This window comes from Chelonoidis abingdonii, chromosome 24 (genome assembly GCF_003597395.2).
Source record: "Chelonoidis abingdonii isolate Lonesome George chromosome 24, CheloAbing_2.0, whole genome shotgun sequence".
NCBI classification, from domain to species: Eukaryota; Metazoa; Chordata; order Testudines; family Testudinidae; genus Chelonoidis; species Chelonoidis abingdonii.
In genome coordinates, this window is record NC_133792.1 from 17660528 (window position 1) to 17665873 (window position 5346).

A 5346-nucleotide genomic window follows, 5' to 3' on the forward strand; every position below is an offset into this window, starting at 1 on the left:
ACGCCCGGCAGCCTGCCTCCCTCGATACAACGCCTCGATACTCGTTGTCGCCAGGACGGGACACTCCTTAGCACACAGGGTTGTTTGGGATTTGGTCCAGCTTTTGTAATGCTGCCCTGGATGCGGTGGGCACGTGTCAGACTGGCTCCCCTTCCATTTGTTTCGTCCATCACACAGAGAAAAGCCCTTACTCAAGGAGGCCTGGGCTTCGCTCATGAGCTACTGTCACACTCCTGGGATGGCAGCGAGTGGGTGGAACCCAAAGAACACCTCTCCCCACACATGCAGGCCCAGCTCCTGTGGATTGTCCCTGAATCTCTGGGATGGCCAGGAGGATGCACCACCTGTGTAGAAGCCAAACAGACAAGAGGTTCTCCCACAGCGCCACCAGAGCTGAGGGATTTGCAGGTTACACTGCTGGCTGCTGTTTCATCTAGACCCTAGGGTGCCACTGGGAAGAACTGGTGTATTATATACACCAAAGGGTCAGGAGGCCCACTTACCAGGTGCTGTCCAGTGGGCAGAGGGTGGGAGCGGGAAAACGTGACTTGCCGTGGGGCCCCCACCTCTCTGCCTCAGTGTCCCCAAACACTAATAATCTATACCACAACACCTGCCTTGAAGGGGGCTCATTAGGGCTAATTCGTTAAAGTTCAGCGTGTACTCTGAAGATGGCAAGTGCTATTATTAGTGGATTATTAGCGGCAATGCCAGTGCTGAGTAATGCAGGCTGCCGCCCCCGCAATAATAACGCTCAGGATTTCCATTGTGCTTTGCAGCCAGGCACTCGCTCCCCCTTCGCCATGCTCCTACAGGCCAGTACTAGGTTACTGATAGCGCAACAGAGGCCCAGACGGCGAGCTGCACTGGCCAGGGTCAGGCAGAGCCTCAGCAGAATCAGAAGGCAACTGCTCCTGGCTCCTAGCCGTGCACTCCCCCTTCCCCTTAGACTGGTTAATGACAAGTCCTCTTTTTACCAGAAGCCGGTGGCGTGGGCGCCACAGGCTGAGAGATGCTGACGTGTCACTGACAGCTCCACTTGACATCTGCAGCGCAGACCTGGGAATGTCTAATAGCCAGGGACAGCGCTGGTTGCTGCGGCTCCTCCCCGCCCCACTCAAAGGGGCTCATTCATACTGAGGGGACCAGATGCCAAGGGACAGGAACAAGCGATGCTCTCATGTGAGGAGTTACAGGAGAGGGAGCCTCTCTCTGTCTCTGGCTGGACAAATCACTTAGCAAGAGAAATGAATGTTAAATAGAGAAATGAACATTGGCACACGCAGCTAAGCCAACAGCAGGACCCAAGAGAATGGGCCAGAACTCTGGCTGGGGTCAAGCAGCATCAGTGGAATTTACGCCAGCTGGGGTTCTGGCTCAATGCATGCAAATAACCAGAGGGGTCTGGATCCTGCCCACATCCCCAAATTGTCTCTGAAGCTGTAGGAGCCTGAAGAAGAAATCCCCAGAGAAACAGAAAGAGGCCCGGGGTAGTGAAGAGGTAACGAACTCCCCGCCAGCCACAGCAGTCACGTCGGCACAGCCCACACATTTCTAAGGCCTGGTCTACACCTAACAGTCAGCTCGACCTAGAGACATGGCTCAAGGCTGTAAAAAATTCCACGCCCTGCGCGATGTAGTTAGGTCCACCTGGCCCCCAGTGTAGAAACAGCTCGGTCGATGGAAGGATTCTTCCGTCGATCTCCCCTTGGAGAGGTAGATTAACTCCATCGATATAGGAAGCCTCTACATTACGACGCTACAGGTGCAGAGCACGAGCGCCGGAGCCATGCCGTTGGAGTGTAGACATGGCCTAACAGAAGTCCCAGGCCAGGCTGATCACACAGAAAGGATGCACCAGGCCAAATTCAGATCCGATGTGGCAGGAGCGATGTTCATGGACGCATCTGGGCCACCTTCAGTGGCGACATAAATCAAATGGACCTGCCCCTCGCTTACCCTCAGGTCTCTTTACAACAGCGTAAAGGGACCTTAAAATATTCCCCCCCTGCTCAGAGGCTTCCCTGGTGGCTGAGAGCTGGCAGGTCTCTCCTTGGCCTATCTCCTCCCTGCGCAGGAGAGTGGCTGCAGTGCTCTGGCCAGTAGCTATTCTCTGCTTCCAAGCAGCCACAAGCAGCAGTGTGTAAATTAGCACAGCCCTGAAGCTGCTCTAACTTACGCTTGAGGCCAGACAGCCTCTGCATGGCCCCAGAATACAGGGAGCACAAAGGTGACTTAAAGGCCCTTTTAATCTTATGTGCCTCAAGTGCAGAGAACCAGGCCTGAAGTATGTGTTTTAGCTGATCTGAGGTGCTAATGTGCTGGATGCCTTCCAGTGCTTATAGTCATTGGAGGGAAAGCCACTGCATCGCAGCCCCTCCCAAACTGAGCTTTTCCCATGCACTCCCTTCTCCATGTAACTCCCACCCAGCTTTGGGTGCTGCCAGTGCCCGGACAAGTATCTATGGTGTTGCATTAAAGAAGGGGGGACGGGGAGGGACTAATTTCCAGAAACAAGGACCTGTCACTGAGAAGGCCCTGTGGCCACCCTCTCCTCTTTGAAATTAGGGGTTTTTGCAACGGGCTGCTCTGCTCAGTGCAACAGAAATGTGTCTATTCACAGGCCTGCAAGCTGGGACTTTGCTGCTGCTTTTCACAGTCTCACAACAGAGTAGGTGGGAACTCCCACTAACTACACAGGTGGTAAGGGAGGGGTGGAGCATGGCTCCAACCCATAATACTCAGAGTCACCCATTTCACGCCATGAGGCCCACTTTACTGCAGGGGGCAGTTAGCTCAAGCACCTCCGCCGCCTGCCAGTTGCAATTGCCCGAGGTTGTCTCCCAGGTGGTCAGAATAAAGTGCTCCCATTGAGGAATGCGGCCAGATAAACAGGGAAAGGCGTTGTGCATCCGCTGGAGCGTCAGAGGGGTCCGAGCTCAATGCAGAGGATAGCGCATCCAGCTGAAAATGGGGGCGGGGTCGAGTGGATTGGAAAATAGGTGCCCAAGGCTTGGGAAAGTCATGCTGCTCGGCCAGTGGAGCATATGGGAGTGTCAGCTGAAAGTCGGGTGGGAAGTGAGGGGAGGTTGGGGAGGGGGGCGGGCAGAATGTAGCAGGAAGCGCCGCAAGTAGGAAAGCATGAGCTGGATACTGATCAGTGACTCCTGTGTAAATCCGAGGCCGCAAAAATGCACCTGACTGAGAACGGCAAAGAGAATAAATGCTTGGAATTGCCAAGGCGAATGTGTCTCTTCAGGTTCTCCGTGTGAAGTCCTGGGTCTGCGGGTGCACCTATGGCCCTGAAGCTAATCAGAGGCGGGGGGAAAGCAGACAGAAAATCCCTGCGTTGCATTTCTTCGGGGTCATACAAGTGGCCTAGCGCCACTGTGCTAGTGACTGCATGGGAGCGCCTGGATAGCGGAGAACAGGCGCCAGGTGGGAGCTGGATAACCAGAGCAGGAGACTGCAATGCCCACGCTGCCTGCAAGCTGGGAGGCAGCTCCTGCTGCCAGGGGCTGGGGAGGGTGTCGGGCCTAGCGCCTCTGGGATGCCACATGAAAGTCCATGGCAAGAAAAAATGAGCTGAAAATGAAGCATGGGAGCTGAATACGGGCCTTTTCCTCTGCACATCAGGAGGTGCCACAGGGTGACTATACAGCAAGTGTGAAAAATCGGGACGGGGGTGCGGGTAATAGGAACCTAGATAAGAAAAAGACCGCAAAATTGGGACTGTCCCCAGGGCCGCCCAGAGGATTTAGGGGGCCTGGGGCATAGCGAGGGAGCTTTGGCGCTTGTACTCACTCGGCAGCGGTCCGGGGCTTCAGTGGCATTTTGGGGGGGGGGGGGGACCCTTCAGTCGCTCCATGTCTTCAGCAGCACTAAAGTGCCACCCTGCCGCCAGGCCACGGCTCACTGGGGTTGGGGCAAATTACCCCATTTGTGCCCCCTCCCCCCCGGGTAGCCTGACTGTCCATATAAAATCGGGACATCTGGTCACCGTAAGGTGCTGCCAAGGATCCTGTGCTTGCTGTGGCACTCGGAATCTGGACTATGGCAGGCCCAGTGTAAGCAAGGTCTAAAATAAAGCAGATCTCCTCTTCCTGTCTGGCCTAATCTGCCCCCCCACAGCTCTCCTTTCTCCCCGCTGCCCCTTTGGGCGAGCAGCATCTTCCACAGCTCCCCTTCCCCCTCCCCCAACCTCTCTGGGTGAGCAGTGCCCCCCTCCCCCCAGTATCCCACCTCCTTGACTGGTGTGGTGAGAACTCCCCCAGTGGCGTCAGCCTCCTTTCACCCCCGTGCCCAGACGCTGGAGAGAGGGCACAAGGTGCCTTCCATCACCTTTGAGAACTTGTTTGCAGGGCCCCGGCAGTGGTTCAGGTCTTCAGCAGCACTTCGGTGGTGGGGGCTCCTTCCCTCACTCCGGGTCTTCTGCGGACCCCCTGCCGCTGTAATGCTGCAGAAGACCTGGAACAAGGGAAGGACCACCTCCCCCGCAGTGCTGCCAAAGACCCAGACCGCCGCCGAGTGAGTAAAAAAAATTAAAAAATTAAAAACGCGCCTAAGGAACGGGTGCCCAATTCTGGGGATCTAAAGCTGGCCCTGGCCACGGGCATTGCGATAGCCCGCCCAAAGCAGGTAAGGGAGGGCAGGACCTTGGCCAAGACTCCCCTTTCCACACTGGCTAATGGAGTTGGGCCAACGCAGGCAGGTTTTCGATGGGTGGTGGAGGCTCTCTGTCAGCCCCAGGGCCGGGGCAGAGCAGGCTCCCTTCAGCCGTAACAGTGGGGAAGGGGTTAAAGTCCCTGCCCGTCCTGAAATCCATTTCCAACACCCTGGCAGCTCTGCCAGGAACATTAGGAATGGGAGTGCGGTCAGATAACCTTTGCAACACCTTGGAAAAACTAGAGTCAGCGGCTGGCTGTGATTGTCCCTGTTCAATATAATGCTACATTTCCACACACTTTCCCAGCCTACTAGCCATCCTGGAAAGGCAGCCACATCTGGGACGGGGATTTGATTGATTTAGATTTCAACAACAACAACGTCTAAAAAGGAACTGACCCAATGCACTAGGTGCCCTAACCACTCATTAATGCTGCATCAGAACCCCAGCAGCATTTGACTTATTGTTCCCAAAGGAACTCTGCCATCCTGCCTCCTTCCAAAGAGCCTCTTTTCCTTCCACCTTTTCATCGTTCTGGGACACAAGCCACCAGCCCTCTCCAAAAGCCCAACTGAACTCCACAGAGAGCATGGAACTCACACTCACCAGAGTCTAGATTCATAGCCTCTCGCCTCTCAAAGTTTCGGGGTAGCATTTGGAGCAGGTGTTGCACTACAGAC